Source organism: Gossypium raimondii, chromosome 8 (genome assembly GCF_025698545.1).
Source record: "Gossypium raimondii isolate GPD5lz chromosome 8, ASM2569854v1, whole genome shotgun sequence".
Lineage (NCBI taxonomy): Eukaryota > Viridiplantae > Streptophyta > Magnoliopsida > Malvales > Malvaceae > Gossypium > Gossypium raimondii.
In genome coordinates this window covers 20,605,205-20,624,494 of record NC_068572.1, presented here as the reverse complement: position 1 = coordinate 20,624,494, position 19,290 = coordinate 20,605,205, and positions in this window count along the sequence as shown.

Genomic DNA, 19,290 nt, shown 5'->3' with positions numbered 1-19,290 from the left:
TAAGAAAATATTGATTATTAGAAAGATTGATGATATACCCAAGAAAATCCCGAAGGAGAATATCGTTCAGACGTACTGGAACCAGCTGTAACATAAGTAACATAAATTTCATACACATAAAGCGGAGCAACAACCAGAAGAATAAAAAAAATAACAACACACGATTTTTGTCATTGAGTCCTCTATCAAAACATAGTTGAATAGAATCCCAATAATAGAGCAATGCCAATCATTAATTAGGCAGACTAACAATACTTCTACCTAACATTATGATTAGCAACCATTCCCAAACGATAAGAACCACATCTAAAAATAAAAAATCGCATATGTCTTTGAAGATAAAAGAGCAAAGAGAATACCTAGACAAGATCATTGTAAGATACTCAGCCATAACGATGACATTCAGATATTTTACAGTTCGAACACAACCCCACTGACGACTAAAGTCATCGGTGATCCCACATTACACTCTTCCGTTTAAGTAATCAATTCAAAAGAAATCTTGGCTAACCTGTTCTTTAGACACCATAGCAGTTAAAGTCGATTACCGATGAATAATTTCTTCTTTTAACAGTGACATTGCACATCCGAAATAATCTTCACTAAGACTTAATATCTCAACCAGAACTATAACACCTTAACCCGTATCCGTCGCCTGAAAAGGGTTACAGAGCATTTCCAAAAGTTTACATCTCAAAGCATTCAATTATTCAAAAGATTCATAAGATATAATAAATCATAGCAATATGAATCAACCCATACATATTGTCCCTTATACGAGCCCTTAAGGCCCTAAAAACACTTTAGAAACGAATTGGGACTAAATCTGTATAGAATTTTTAGGAAAAAGTTAAAAATTTTCATACTGCAGGGGTCACACGGCCATGTGGCCAGGCCGTGTGACTCACACGGTTAGGACACATGCCTGTGTCTCAGGCCATATGGGCATTCGAAGTAGGGACACACAGTCGTGTCCCAGCCTGTGTTTGTGCCCGTCTAACACTCTTACTTGCATCATATGGCCAAGTCACACGCCCGTGTGCTAGGCCGTGTAACTCTCGAAATGGCCTCACATGCCCGTGTGCTAGGCCGTGTGCTATGTCGTGTAATAGCTTGACTTGCAACCTTTTGTAACCTACAGGGGACACATAGCCTTGTCGCATGGTCGTGTGTCACACACGGCTGAGACACACGCCCGTGTCTTAGACCATGTGGACAAAATATAGGCCATTTTCAAGCCATTTTCCTTACCCAAAACATGATCACTTATACAGGCCATAAGAACCTACTTTCAAGCATCCAAAATGTACCTAACACATGCATATTCAAGCTAGATCATCATGGTATTTTTTAATACAACCAATATGCCTAAAAGGCACCCTAATTACAACAACCAAACATGTATTATACATTTGCATAGTTTAGCCACAAATCAACGAACTTTTGTAACTAACTCTATGCCAAAACTTACCACAATGTTCACATACCGAAATAACACTCAAATATACCAATTTGGCCATTCATCATCCATCATCACTAAACCTTAGCAAGGTTTACCGTATGTCAAACACAATCCTAACATACCACAATGACCACATTCAAACATATCAAAAGAACCATTCATAGCAAGTATTTTATTTCCCATTCCATCCCCCACCATTTAAACACCAAAATGCCAAAATATCAACAATCATAAGACCACATATACATGCCAGCATAACAACCAATCCATCACCCAAAATACCATCTTCATAAACCAAACATAATGGCTATTTCATCAAGCACAAAACACCTATACATGCCATTATAACCATTACTTAAAAACATCAAAATCTACTGATATAGCCGATGGATAGTGTAATAAGTCTCCGACAAGTTTCCAACCCAAACGAGCTTCTGATTCACTATAAGACATGGAAAATAACACAAAGTAAGCATACAATGCTTAGTAAGTTCGTACATCATAAAACTTAACTTACCATTTCTTAACATAACATTAAAATTTAGCATGGCATAATCCAACCAATAGCTTGGTCAAAGCCTAAGCATCAACATAAACATGTTAACATACTTGAACATAAATTATAGGCAATTTAACATTGATGGTCATTAAACTTAAACATGAATCAATTGGATTTTTCATCCATAACATAATTTCCATGTATCACCATTTCAATGAATTTTATATATACATGCCTTAGTTCATATTGAACTCTTACCATTTCCTTTCAAACTTATGCCCATTGAACTAATTAGAATACCGTTCGATACACGGGATAGCTCACACGAAGTGTGCTAAACATAACACCGTCGTCCATCCTTTCCGTTACATATATGCTCACACGAGCTGTGAAAAGAGTATGCTTACACGAGTTGTGAAAATGGGTCTGCTCACACGAGCTGTGGGTCGGAATGTAGCTACACAGTGCTGCTCCACAAGTTGTCGACTATTTGTAACAAATGTCAGAACTTAGCCACTAGTAGGATATTCAAGACCAGCACCCGAAAGATGTAAACCCTAATGACATGCTATTTGTATCTTACAATTCCTAAGGTTCAAACGGGGCTCGGTAGTCATCGTAACATCGTTGGATATACAAAAATTATTTACATAGCAGTCCACAACACATATATATTTCAATAATAAGCATATAAAAATTATTCAATTACACGAACTTACCTCGACGATAAAACGTAGATACAGAGTCCATTAGTCTAAAACTTTATCTTTTCCCCGATCTAAAGCTGTACGAGGTTTATCTTTATCTAAATGAATAAATTCAATTAATTCTATAGTCATTCTATTCAATTCAATCCAAATTCATATTTTTACAAAATTATGCTTTTGCCCTTAATGTTTTGATTTATTTACAATTTAGTCCTGAAGCTCTTAAAATGAAACTCATGCAATTTCATCACTAATCCATGCTAGCCGAATTTCATATAGGTCCCTATCAACTCATACAATTCAGTATTTCATAAATTACACTATGAATATTTCACATTTTTCAATTTAATCCTTAATTGAGATTTTCAACAAAATTCAGTTTACAAAAGTTGTTTATCTAACAACAAATATTCATATTCTTCCATCAAACATCAAAACCATATGAATTCATTCAGGGCAAAGCTTTATACTATTAACAATTTTTCAAATTAGTCTCTGGGCTAGCTAGTTTAAGCTATAATGACTTCAAAAACATAAAAATAATTAAAAACTGTACAAAAACATATTTACACACAAGTGATTTGAGTAGCCGAAAGTTCAAGCTCCTTTAATGGAGTTTTCCACCCCAATTTTCGGTTGAAAGGAAGAACATACAAGGTGATTCTTTTGTTTTCTATATATTTTACTATCTTTTATGTATCAATTTATAACTTTAACCTTATTAATTAACCTTGAAATTATACATTAAATGTCCATTTTTGTCCACTCATATTAACAATGGTATAATCACCACATAAACCCTCTAACCATTTAATTTCATAGTTATTAGATCCCTTTAGCTTATAGAACTCAAGTTTTGCACCTATTGCAATTTAGTCCTTATCTAATTAAGCTTGCAAACAGTAAAATTTCTTAATGAAATTTTTATACAATGAATTTTTTATACAATATTACTAACATGCTATAGATATTAAAATAATAAATAAATATTTTCACATTAGATTTGTGGTTTCGAAACCACTGTTTCGATTTCACTGAAAATGGGTTGTTAGAACTCTCCCCGTAAAAGAATTTTCATCGCCGAAAATTTTACTAGAAAATAGGTGCAGATTTTGTTTTCTCATTACTTCTTTGGTTCTCAGGTGGCTTCCTCGATACCGTCGTAATATTGATACGTGAAACACATTATGAATAATTTCTAACTCTAACGACAAAGCTAAACAATAAGCTATTGGCCCAATTCTTTCAATAATGTCATACGGTCTGATAAATTGCGGACTTAGCTTTCCTTTACGACCGAAATGATGAACTTTCTTCCAGGGCGATACTTTCAAGAACACTTTATCGCCGACTTGAAATTCAATGTCTTTACATTTTAAATTCGCATATGATTTTTGTTGATTTGAAGCTACTTTCAAACTATCACGAATTACTTTCACTTTTCTTCAATCTCTAGAATCAAATCAACCTCGTGAATCTTTTTCTCACTGAACTCAATCCAATACAATAGAGTTCAGCATTTAAGGTCATACAAAGCTTTGTACGATCCATATTTCTACTTGAGTTGATAAATGTTATTGTACGCGAATTCAACTAACAGTAGATATTTCTCCCAGTTGCCTTCAAATTCTAACACACAACATCGAAAGATATCCTCGAGTATCTGAATTATTCGCTCGGACTGACAATTAGTCTGAGGATGAAATGTAGTGCTAAAATGCAAACGCGTACCTAGAGCCTCCTGCAACTTGCTCCAGAATCACGATGTAAATCGTAGATCTATTCAAAATAATAGAAACTAGCACCCTGTGCAATCTGACAATCTCAGTAAAATATAGCTCTGCTAATCTCTCAAGGGAATAATCTGTACCTACTAGAATAAAATGTGCAGACATCGCCAGATGATCAACTACAACCCAAATTGCATTTTTTTTTCTCGATGACAAGGGTAATCCTGATACAAAGTCCATTGTGACTCATTCCTATTTATATTTCGGTATCATCACTAGCTGTAACAAACCTGAAGGTACCTGATGTTTAGCTTTAAGTTGCTGACGTACTCAACATCTTGATACAAACTCAAAAATTTCTTGTTTCATACCGGCCACCAGTACAATTATTTCAAATTACTGTACATCTTATTACTACTAGAATGAATAGACAAGCTACCACTATGAGCTTCATGCAAAATCTTCTAAACGAGCTCTAAATTACTCGGTATGCAAATTCTGCCTCTAAAAAGCAAACAATCATCAGTAACTATCTGAAAATCTGAATCAGGTGTCGACTCACTCGATTTTCGTTTATTTAGTAACACGTCATCAGATTTATGAGCCTTACAAATCTATCGTAAAAACATCGGTCTAGCTTTCAACTCAGCCAAGACCAAACCATCATCAGACAATGTTAATCACATATTCAATGCTTGCAAAGCAAATAAAGACTTTCTACTCAGAGCATCAACAACTACATTTGTTTTACTTGGATGATAATCAATGATCAAGTCTTAATCTTTGATTCATATCTTTCTGTGACATTAAATACTTCAAACTTTTATGATCTGTTAAGATGTGACATTTTTCACCGTACAAATTGTGTCGCAAAATCTTCAATGCAAACACAATAACTTTCAGTTCTAAATCATGCGTTGGATAATTTTTTTCATGCGGTATTAACTGTTTAGAAGCATAAGCTATCACTTGGACTTCTTGCATCAAAACACAACTGAAACCATTTAAAGATGCATATCTGAAAATCACAAATTCTTTACCCGATTTAGGCTGAACTAACACTGGTGCCTTAGTCGGCAATCTTTCAAATGATTGAAACTTTGTTGGCATTTCTCAGACCACTCAAATTTCACATGTTTTTGCAATAATCTCGTCATCAGCGTAGCAAGCATCGAGAATCCCTTAACGAATCTTCTGTAATTCCCGATTAATCCCAGAAAGATTCTAACTTCTGATACATTTCTCGGAGGTTTCCAATCAACAACAGCTAAAATTTTGTTCGAATCAACTCTGATGCCCTCGATTGATACAATATGTCCTAGAAAATTGACTTTCTGTGGCCAAAATTCACGTTTGCTAAATTTTCCAAATAACTACTTTTCACGCAAGGTTTGCAATACAATTCTCAAATGCTCAGCATGCTCAATCTCATCTCGAGAGTAAATCAAGATATCATCGATGAATACCACAATAAATGAATCTAAATATGGTCTAAAAATTCTATTCATCAAATCCATAAATACTGCAGGTGCATTAGTTAAACCAAACGACATCACAAGAAATTCATAATGTTCGTACCTGGTCTTGAACGCAGATTTCGACACATCAAAATCTTTAACTCACAGTTGGTAATAACAAAAACAAAGATCAATCTTTGAAAATATTGTTGCACCTTTCAACTGATCAAACAGATCATCAATTCGCGACAATGAATACTTATTCTTGATCGTTACTTTGTTAAGCTCGCGATAGCCAATACATAATCTCAGTGATCTGTCCTTTTACTTAACGAATAAAATAGGTGCACCCCAAGGTGAAAAACTGGGTTGAGCAAAACCCCAATGTGTCAACTCTTGCAACTGAGCTTTGAACACTTTCAACTCTGTAAGGAGCTATTAATATCGGTGATGTTCTCGGTATTAACTCAATGACAAACTCAACTTTTATGATCGACAGTAACCTAGGTAACTCCTCTAGAAACACATCTAGATACTCACAAACCACTGGAACCGATTCTAGCTTCAACTTAGAAACTATAGAATCAAATACATATGCAAGGTACGCATCACAACCTTTTCTCACATATTTCTGTGCTGATATAGCCAAAATAACAATAGGCAAACCACTCAAACTATCTGATTCAATCCGAAGCTTTTCACCATTCTGACACTTTAATACAATAAGCTTTCGTCTACAGTTCACAATAGCATCATGCAGAGTCAGCCAATCAATGCCCAAAACCATGTCAAACTCATCAAATGACAATAGCATCAAATAAGCCAGAAAGTTTTAACCTTTAATCATTAAAGGATAATTCTTGCAAACTTTATCAACTAGCACATACTGACCTAGGCCGTTCTAACCTTTAACCACGAATTTAGTAGACTCAACAGGTAAATTCTTACTTGACACTAACTTCATGCATACATAAAAATAGGTTGATCCCGGATCAATCAAAGCAGTAACATCAATATCAAATATAGAGAAAGTACCAGTAATAACATCTGGCACTGAAGCTTCTTCTCGTGCACGAATAGCGTAAGCTCTAGCTGATGCTCGTGCCTCAGATATCACAGTAGAGTCTTTTGTTGCAGCACGACTATTACTCATATTTCCATGATTACGAGGTAGTCTACCTCTCATAGCAGTATTGCTCTGTTGATTAGTCTAAACTTTTTCTTTCTCTAATCTTTTTGGGCAATCTCTGAGATAATGTTAAAATGAACTGCATCTGAAACATGATCAGTTCTTCAATCTGCACTCGCCAAAATGTCGTCTATTACATTCTTGCACTTGGGCCTGTTGTCCCTGACACTACCCATACTCGCTACAGATGTAGCCTGAAGCTTTGGACTCAAATGTTGTTTACCTCTATCTCTAATGGAATAACCCACTGAAGCTTTGGAATGGTTGTGATGTTCCTTCGATCTCTTCGATGATGACTGATATGACTTTCCAGTTGATCTCTTTCTCGAATCTCTAGCTTCATAATCAGCTTTTCTCTTTTCTTTGCTAATCTCATTAGCTTTACGTGCTCGATCAACTAAAACAAAAAATTCTTTCAGTTCAAGTATCCCGACTAAAAGCTTTATATCTTCATTTAACCCTTCCTCAAATTGTTCACACATAGAAACCTCAGTTGGAATACATTCTCGGTATATTTGCTCAATTTGACAAACTCTCTTTCATATTTAAACACTGACATACAATCCTATTTAAGCTCAAGAAATTTCTTGCATTTCTGATCAAGAAATCTCTAATTTATATATTTCTTTCGGAACTTAGTTTGGAAGAACTCCCAACCTATACACTCTCTTGGCACAAATGAATTCAATGTGCTCCACCATTGGTAAGCTGAGTCTTTCAATAGAGATACAACACATTTAACACACTTTGCCACTAAACAAGATAACTCGTCAAAAGCCCAGATCCTGTTTTGTAACCGGAATTTCACTCTCTTAGGATCATCTTCAACAGTAGCTCTAAATTATTCAGCCCTATATTTATGAATTTTATCTACTAGCAGTTTATTAACTCGCAATTGTTCCAAACCTTGAGGAACTACAGGGACCGGTTAGTGGACAAGTGGGGGTGGAGGTCGTTGAGCAACCAGGTTTGTTTGTACAAACTCGGTAAACCATTCATTAATCATCTGCAAGAAGGCTTCCTTAGCCTCTCCTCCTGACCCTTAGATACGGGCCTTATACCACTCGATGCTACTCCGTGAACGGAGGCTTGTGCGTTACTCTCAACTTCATCAGAGTCAGCTCAGTTGGATGTCATTACTATATGAAAACATATTTCAAAATGAGTCATGAGTTATCACACTATCACAGGTTATATAATGGCGTTTATCTCTAGACTCACACACACTACATTTAGTCTGAAAATCGACTAAACCGTAGCTCTAATACCACTAAATGTAGCATCCTTAACCCGTATCCATCTCTAGAATAGGGTTATAGAGCATTACTGAAAGTTTCCATCTCAAAACATTCAATTATTGAAAAGATTCAAAACATATCATAAATCATAGCAATATCAATTAACCCATACATATTGTCCATTATACGAGCCCTTGAGCCCTAAAAACACTTTAGAAATGAATCGGGACTAAATTAGAAACGTATAGAATTTTAGGAAAAATTTTAAAATTTTCATATTGCAAGGGTCACACGGCGTGTGGCCAAGCCGTTTGACTCACACGGTTGAGACACATGCCCGTGTCTTAGGCCGTGTAGGGATTCAAAGTAGAGACACAAGGCCATGTCCCAGCCAGTGTCCATGCCCGTGTAACTCTTTCACTTGGGTCACACGACCAAGTCACACGCCTGTGTGTCAGGCTGTGTGCTAGGTCTTGTAACAGCTTGACTTGCAACCCTTTGTAACCTACAGGGGACACACGGCCGTGTTGCATGACCATGTATGACACATGGCTGAGACGAACGCCAGTGTCTTAGACCGTGTGGATGAAAAATAGGCCATTTTCAAGCCATATTCCTCACCCAAAACATGATCACTTATATAAGCCGTAAGCACCTACTTTCAAGCATCCAAAATGTAGCTGACATATGCATATTCAAGCTAGATCATCATGGTATTTGTTCATACAACCAATATGCCCAAAAGGCACCTCAATCACAACAACTGAACATGTTTTCTACATTTGCATAGTTTAGCCAAAATCAACCAACTTTTATAACCATGTCTATGTCAAAACTTACCACAATGCTTACATACCGAAATCACACTCAAGTATACCAATTTGGCCGTTCAACACTAATCATCACTAAACCTTAGTAAGATTGACCATATGTCAACCATATCCAAACATACCACAATGACCACATTCAAATATATCAAAAAAAACCATTCATAGTATGCATATTATTTGCCATTCCAACTCCCACCATTTAAGCACCAAAATGCCAAAATATCAACAATCATATGACCACATATACATGCCAACATAGCAACCAATCCATCACCAAAAATACCATATTCATAGGCCAAACATAGTGGCTATTTCATCGAGCACAAAACACCTATACATGCCACTATAACTATGACTTAAAAACATCAAAATCTACCGATATAGTAGCTGGATGGTGTGATAGGTCTCCGACAAGCTTCCAACCCAAACTAGCTTCTGATTCACTATAAGACATGGAAAATAACATAAAGTAAGCATACAATGCTAAGTAAGTTCGTATATCATAAAACTTAACTTACCATTTCCTAAAATAACATTAAAATTTAGCATGACATAATCCAACCAATAGCTTGGCCAAAGCCTAAGCATCAAAACAAAACATGTTAGCACACTTGAACATAAATCGTAAGCATTTTAACATGGATGGCCATTAAAGTTAAACATAATCAATTGGATTTGTCATCCATTTCAACATAACATCATTTCCATGTATCACCATTTCAATGAATTTCATCTATACATGCCTTAATTCATATTGAACTCTTACCATCTCCTTCTAAACTCATGCCCGTTGAACCGATTAGAATACTGTTAGATACATAGGATAGCTCACACGAAGTGTTCTAAACGTATAACCGTAGTTCGTCCTTTCCTTTACATATATGCTTACATGAGCTGTGAAAATGGGCCTGCTCACACGAGCATTGGGTTAGAATGTAGCTACACAGTGCTGCTCCACAAGTTGTTGAGTATCCGTAACAAATGCCAGAACTCAGCCATCGGTATGGCATTCAGGACCAGAACTCAAAACACGTAAACCCTAACGAATTGTCATTTGTATCCTACGAATTCCTAGGGTTCAAATGGGGCTTGGTAGTCGACCTAACATCATTGGATATGCAACAATTATTAACATGGCATCCGACAACACATATATGTTTCAATAATAATCATATAAACATTATGCAATTACACGAACTTACCTCAATGATAAACTGTAGATACAGAGTCAATTAGTCTGAAACTTTATCTTTGCCCCAATCTAAAGTCGTACGAGGTTTATCTTGATCTAAATAAATAAATTCAATTTATTCAATAATCATTCTATTCAATTCAATCCAAATTCATATTTTTACAAAATTATGCTTTTGCGTTTAATGTTTTGATTTCTTTACAATTTAGTCCTGAAGCTCTTAAAATGAAATTCATGCAATTTTATCAATAACCCATGCTAGCCAAATTTCATATAAGTCCCTATCAAGTTATACAATTCATTATTTCACAAATTACACCATGATTATTTCATATTTTCAATTCAATCCCTAATTGACATTTTCAACAAAATTCACTTTAAGAAAGTTGTTTATCTAACAACAAATATTCTTTTTTTCCATCAAACATCAAAACCAGATGAATTCATTCATGGGAAAACCCTATACTTTTAATAATTTTGCAAATTAGTCCCTAGGCTAGCTAGTTTAAGCTACGACTTCAAAAACATAAAAATCATTAAAAACGAGACAAAAACATACTTACATGCAAAAGACTTGAGTAGCCGAAATTTAAAGCTCCTTTTATGGAGTTTTCCACCCTAATATTTGGTTGAAAGGATGAACATACAAGGTGATTATTTTGTTATCTATATTTTACTGTCTTTTCTTTATTAATTTACAACTTTAACCTTATTAATTAACCTTGAAATTACACATTAAATATCCATTTTTGTCCACTGATATTAAAAATGGTATAATTACCATATAAACCCTCTAACCATTTAATATCATAGCTATTAGATCCCTTTAGCTCATAGAACTCAAGTTTTGCACCTTTTGAATTTTAGTTCTTTTTATCGAATTAAGCCTGCAAACGGTAAAATTACTTAACAAAATTTTTGTATGATATTACTAACATACTGTAGACATTAAAATAATAAATAAATAAATATTTTCACATCAGATTTGTGGTCCCAAAACCACTATTCTGATTTCACAAAAAACTGGTTGTTACAAGAATTATCTTTATTTACTAACCAACCCTTAGCTCTAACCACTTTATTTCTTATTCAACCGCTGAACTCTTCAGCTTCACACTTTTGAGCTTAATCAACATAAATCTTGTGAATATCCCATTGTATAAGACTTCGAGGATAAGGGGGTGGAGGTCATAAAGCCATAAAATTTGATTCTCATACATACACATCAAACATAACATTCATTTCTAATATAAAACACTATGAACCTTTACTCTAACCTTTGTGAAATTCTACTCATCAATATCAACGTTTTAAAAAAAAACTTGAATCTTGCTTTCAACATCACCAGAATTAGCTCGATTGGAAGACAATTTTATTTATATGAAAACATAATAAATCTTGAGTCAGGAGATATAACACTATCACAAGTTATATAGTGACATGTATTTGTAGACTCCATACATGCTACGTTAAGCTCGAAAACTGACTAAATCGTAGCTCTGATACTACTAAATATAACACCCCTAGCCCGTATCCTTCGCCAGATTAGGGTTATAGAGCATTAGTATACAACAAACATTTAAACATGCATTTCAAACTTTATCATAAACACATTATAAAGCAATCATTCACATACATATCGTCCCTAAATCAAGCCCTCGAGGTCCTAGAAACATCTTAGAAATAATTCGGGACTAAATTGGAAACATTTGGAAAGTCTAAGAAAAGGTTAGAAAAATTTAACTACAGGGGTCACACAGTCAGGTGCCTCACATGGCTGAGACACGCGCCCGTGTCCTAGGCCGTGTAACCTTTGAAATCGGGACATACGACTGTGTCCCAGCCGTCTCCTCACCCCTGTAACTCTTTACATAGGTTCACATGGTCGTGTCACACGATCATGTGTCAGGTCGTGTAACTAACTGACTTGTATGCAATCAAATCTACAGGGGACACACGACTGTGTGTTAGACATGACTGAGTCACACGCCTGTGTCTCATGCCATGTGGACATGAATTTGCCCAAAATCAAGCCAATACCAACACCAAATCATGCATATACCTAAACGCATTTTGTGTACATAATCAAGACATCAAAACCTTAACAAAACATGCATATAATGACCAATTCAATAGTCCTAAACAAATCGACCAATATGCAATACAAGGCACCTCAAATGCAAACAACCAAACTTACCTAAACATGCAAACTTTACCATTTTTCATTCATCAACTATTAACTTCAAAACTTACAAAATATGTCACAATTTGACCATTATCATTCCTTTACAAAACCATGCCCTTTGAGCCATTCAAACATGCAACAACAGAACCATATGAACACCAACTAGAAAGGCATCAAAAGTACCAAACCAACAAATATGCCATACATACCAAATCAACATTTAAGCATTCACGTAAACATCATTATAAGTCCACCTACACATGCCATTATTAACCTTGGCCAAAAATACTCAAAAACTATCGAATTGACTAGTAGATAGTGTGGTAGGTCTCCGACATGTTTCCAACCATATCGAACCTTCCAATGATCTATAGGAAAACAAAACAATTAACGTAAGCAATAATGCTTAGTAAGTTCATATAAAGACAACTTAACTACTAACAATTAGAATAAACAACTAAGCATAATTTTTATTATATCTTAAGTTAACTTTTGTTTTCTATTCACTACACCTCTCATGGATAATTGGTGTAGCCTTGCATATACATATATATATTTTGTTATAAGCATTTCATATAACCATTTTAGTTAAACGTTTCTTCTTACCATAACACTTACACATTTAACATATAATCATTTTGTAATTCATATTTTGTTTCAAACTTTCATATAAACATATCATCTTTGAATCACTTACTTTCACTAAATAATATGACATATGAATAAATAGATTAATCATACATTATTCATTTACTGAAACACTTATCGATTAATCTTGAAAATGGTTCATCGTATACTTCTGTACTATAATAATTCAATCCAAAATCATACATATATATGTATAAACATCTATCTTTAACCAAATAAGCATCAATATAATGATACTCACATATGATCAAGTAATTCATTGAACATTTAACATTTACTAATACCTTGAATATACCTTAGCCTTTAACATTTAAATAATTTTGTAAATTCCATTCACGTTTTGCCCGATAAACTACTAACTTAACTCTGATACTCGGGTAACTACACCACACCAGAAGCATCATAGATGCATAAAAGGGGCACTGGAGTATAGACAGGGGCACAAATCTGCAAATAGGGGCATTGTACTGTGAACAAGGACACTGAACTGCAAATCTCGTACAAGCGTGCATACTAACCCTATTAGCAGGCTAATCGTATCCTAATCATTTACTATGTACAAATAAGCATTTTAACAAAATTTATAACTTTCATGAAGCAAAGGCACTTCCATATTTCATAAATATTCAATAATTTTCAACTAAATCCTTCCCCACCTTATATCCAGTTATAATACTTCGATTTTCAACTCACATTTTAAACATCATATATATACATTCATAAATCAGCAGTAACATTATAGATATATAGATATGTACAATTCTATACCTACAAACTTACCTCAACAATTACTGTTGTAAAATGAGGCTGACGACTAATCCAACACATTAGCTTTTCCTCTATTTAGATCCGTTTGATTCATTTCTGGATCTAAATAATAAATTTCCATTCAATTAATACAATTCTAGCTCTTAAATAATATGTTTAATACAATTTCCTTCCATAATTATTTTAAAAATTTCTCGCAATATTTTACCTTTTATGCACTTTAGTCCCTAATCCCCAAACTTGCAATTTAACCAAATTTAACTAAAATCAAACTCAACCGAATAGTATAACATTTCACTACAGCCTATATTTGTTGTTATTTAACATCAAATCCTTGTACTTTTACTAATTTTCCATTTTTCCTTGAACACTAAAATTATCAAAAAAATACTTAATAAAATATGTTCATTTAACAACAAAGCTTAACAATATATCATAAACTTCAAAAAAAATTACAAATTCATCAATGGCAAGTTTTACAATCTTTAACAGTTTTGAAAACGAAGATATGAATTAGCTGGACCTAGTTGCAACGATCTCAATAACATAAAAATTACATGAAACCAATAAAAAATGTCTTACCAATTGGAGCTTGAAGCTAGACGTGAGCTAGGTTTCCTTCTCTCCCTTTTTTTTTAACTAAAAAATGGAGAAGATGAATGAATCATCTTTTTTTTTCCTATCCTTTCATATTTATTTAGCTATTATAACATAGAATATAATGTTTTATATTTTAATAAAAATTAATTTTTAACTAAATAACCCTTAGTCAACCACTTTTTAAAAATGTTATATTTACCATTGAAGTCCATTTACTTTCATTTCCATAGCCATTTGACCCCTTTAACTAATAGAACATAACTTTTACACTTTTACACTTTTACGATTTAGTCCTTTTCATTTAGTAACCATTTAAGCGTCAAAATTTCTTAACGAAACTTCAATAAGACCTTAATAACACTTCATAAATATTTACAAAAATTCTTATAGCTCAACTTATAGAAATAAGGTCTCGATGCTTCATTTTCTAAAACCACTTTACTTTAGGATCTTACCACTTGAACCTAATTATTCATTCAAATAGTATATATTGTCAATTCAAAATTTATTTTAATACCAAAATTGACTTGTAAATATTAAATAGTAAATATTTCAAACTTACACATTGGATTTGTGTTTGTTACATTTTTGTCTAATATGGTTTTAGCTTTGAAGGCTGAAAAGATGATGGGAAAAGGTTATAAAGCTTACTTAGCTTATGTGACGAATTCAGTTAGTAAGGAGTTGAGAATTTAGGATATCTGAACCATTAGGGATTTTCCTGAGGTGTTTCTTTAAGAGTTATCTAACTTACCGCCAGAAAGAGTAGTGGAGTTTGGAATTGAGCTTTATCCTGGTACTATATCGGTGTCCATTGCACCCTATCGCATGACACCAAAAGAGCTCAAGGAGTTAAAAATTCAATTGCGAGAGTTTTTGGATAGAGGGTTTATTCAACCGAGTGTATCATCGTGGGGTGCACCAGTTTTATTTTGTGAAGAAGGATGGTACGATGAGGATGTGTATTTACTATAGACAGTTCAATAAGTTAACTATTAAGAATAAGTATCATTTATCTCAGATTTATGACTTATTTGATTAGTTTCTTGGTGCAACAATGTTCTCAAAGATTAACTTAAGATCTAGCTATTATCAGTTAAAGGTGAAGGAGTCTGATGTGTTGAAAACCGCTTTTAGGACTCGATAAGGGCATTATGAGTATTTGGTGATGCCATTTGGTTTAACTAATGCCCCTGTCGCATTCATGGATTTGATGAATCGAGTGTTCCACTTGTACTTGGAATAGTTTGTGGTGGTATTCACAGATGACATTTTGGTGTATTCTCTTTATGAGGAGGATCACGATGAGCATCTAAGGGTTGTGTTCTTGATTTTGAGTAATAAACAACTATATGCAAAGTTAAGTAAGTGTGAATTTTGTCTTAGGGAATTCACATTTTTCGAAAATATGGTATTGGTAGGAGGGATTCGAGTGGATCCTAAGAAGATTGAGGTTATTTTGGAATGGAAACCGCCTAAGAGTGTCATAGAAGTTCAGAGTTTCTTATGTTTGGCTAGTTATTATCGAAGATTCGTTGAAGGGTTTCCCTTTATTGCTGCACTCTTAACGAAACTACTTTAGAAGGATGTGGTTTTCGAGTGGACTGATGAAAGGTAGAAGAGTTTCGAACAGCTTAAGGCAGTTTTGACTAAGGCACCTGTGTTGATTCAATCGGAACCTAGAAAATATTTTGTAGTTTATAGTGATGCTTCATATTCGGGTCTTGGTTGTGTTTTGATGCAATAAGGTAAAGTTATGACTTATGCTTCAAGGCAGTTGAAGACGCATGATCACAACTATGCTAACCATGATTTGTAATTAGCAACTATAGTATTTGCACTTAAGATTTTGCACCATTATTTGTATGGAGAAAGGTGTATGATTTATACGGATCATAAAAGCCTTAAGTACCACCTCACCTAAAAGGAGTTGAATTTAAGTTAACAGCGTTGGATTGAAATTTTAAAGTATTATGACTGTGTGATAGAGTATTATACTGGCAAGGTGAACGTTGTTGTCAATGCATTGAGCAGGAAGTCAATGATTGAGTTGAGAGCTATGTTTGTGTGCTTGAGTTTAGTTAATGATGGTGGTTTGTAGGCTAAAGTTCAAGTGAGGTAAACTTTGTCTCAAGTAATTAAGGAAAAGCAACCATTAGATGGAAATTTGTTGAAGAGAATTTGTTAATTTGAACAAGGTGTTAAGGGAGACTATGATGTTGATGCAGAAGGTATCTTGAATTTTTGAGGTAGATTATGTGTGCCGCAAGATGTGTATTTAAGACAAGCGATCCTTGCCAAGGTGCATAGTAATCCCTACGCTATACATCCAAGTAATGGTAAAATGTATCATGATTTTCGTGACATTTGTAGTTTCCTGGGTTGAAGCATGATGTCATGGATTTTATGGCTGGTTGTTTGGTTTGTCAAAAGGCGAAAGTTGAACATAAATTCCCTTCAGGTTTGTTGTGACCGATTGTGATTCCTGAATGGAATTGGTAAAGGATTACTATGGATTTTGTTGTGGGTTTGCCATTGATGCCACCGAAGAATGGTTCAGTTTGGGTTATAGTAGATCGATTTTTGAAGAGTGTGCCTTTATTAGTAGTGCATACTAATTATTCTTTGTAGAAGTTGGTAGAGTTTTACATTGCAAAGATTGTACGTCTTCATGGCATTCTGATTTCTATCATCTGTGATAGAGTCCTCGCTTTACTTCGAGGTTTTGGAAGAGTTTGCAAGAGGCTTTGGGGTCAAAACTTACTTTCAGTATGACTTATCAACCCTAAACTAATGGTCAATTCGAGAGCGTAATTCAAGTGTTAAAAGATATGTTTAGAAGTTGTGTAATTGATTTTAGTGGTAGTTGGGAGCGATATTTGCCCCTAGCGAGTTTGCTTACAACAATAGTTTCCAAGCGAGTATTATCATGGCACCGTTTGAGGCATTGAAAGTTTGGAACTGTAGGACTCCTTTGTGCTGGACGGAGTTGGATGAAAAGCGTGTTGTTGGACTGATTTGGTTCGTGAGATCGAAGAGAAAGTAAAGTTAATATGTGAAAGGTTGAAGGTGTTGCATGTAAATAACTAATGCAATTGTGTAAGTATACATGTCATTCAAGTAATAAAGTGATAAGTCAGTATCATCTCCACAGGGATCGAAAATTGGTAAAAAATTGAGTAAGTTATTATAATCCTATTGACTATATTGAATAGATGAAATAGTCTCAAGGTGAATAAGATGTTTGTATAATGAATTAATGACATCAAAAGCTAAAAACACAGAATTGATATGTTAAGTGAAATGCTATGGCAAATTACAGAGAAAAGCAAGATTTTTTCTGTTGTTGAATGAATCGAGATAGAATTATTCAGGTGAAATGCTCATATCAAAATAATGTCGTGGAAAAATATTGTCTACTCAACTCTTCAGAGAGCCATTACTGTAACTTGCCTCTTTCAATTGCTAGATTTTAAGCTAGAAATCTAAGTTACTGTATGTCTACAAAACTTTAGATTAATAACTAGAATGAACATTCTTCTCTGTACAACTCGTAACATATATGTCTAAAGTGCTACAAATATTCTGTCGAGTATTCATTTGCATCAAACGATTTAAGATCCAGTATATTTAACCTTTTCTATATTAAAAATAAATCTAAAAACATAGCACACGGTAAACTATGTCTAGAACTTGCATGCATGTATTTAAAATAAGCATAAATCAAATGAAATAGTGACATAGACAATTTCTAATCATAGGCATTAAAGATGACAAAACATTCACCAAAAAAATCCATCCCAGAAAAGATTTAGTTCATGCGTGGAAAAGTTAGCATCAAAACAAAATCATTCGTCAACATTCTCAAATAATTTCGAATCATAGAAATCAAGAAAATAAAGTCAAAAATGTAGGAATTCCCGCCACACTCCATCGTTTCATTGATCTTGAGATTTTACATGAATCCCAGATAGTTATCTCTTCTCCTTCTTCACATCTATATTCTAATCTTTTCAGCTACTACCCTTTCTTTCTCTAGAATTATCCAATAATTAGAAAACCCCCTGTCACTTATTTTCTTCTCACACCAATTCTCCTTTCCCTTCTTTCTTATTCTCTCTCCTTTTTTATTAGGAAGATCTGTCCCCCTCAGCACACATTTGTTTCTCCACTTTTTCAGGGTGGTTTTTTTGGTACATGTTCAGCTGGCTGAGAGTGACATGGATAGAGTGCTAAGTCATTTTCTTGGAATTGCCATGGCAATTGTGTTGGCTATCAATCTCACCAGTTGCCACGACAATGTTTCACTTCCCATATTTTCCTTTTGCATCCTCTTCATCCTTTTCTTCTACATGCACATGTGCCCAACCACAACCAAAACTTTTCCTTCCCCAAGTAATAAAAGTAACAAATGATGACCATTATAGCGTAATCCAAGCTTCATTATGTAATGTTCTAAAATTATCCTAAAAATGCAAATGTATTTACGTAATCACAAACAATTAATTCAATCTAGAGGCCTAAAATATAACTCTTTTCAAGAGTTATCGCACCCCCAAACCTGAATTATTGCTAGTCTTTAAGCAAATAATGTATGAATATGCATGAATGCAAGGAATTGCTAAAACAACCAATCACCAATTATACTACCAAACCATAATGAGCATATTGTGTACCTCTATTCTTAGCAATCTTCTACCGAAATAAAGAGAAATTGCTTACAGTTCTTGTAAACATATTTAGCAAATAAAGTGCAGAAAATGTTTCCTAAAGGTAAAAGTTCCT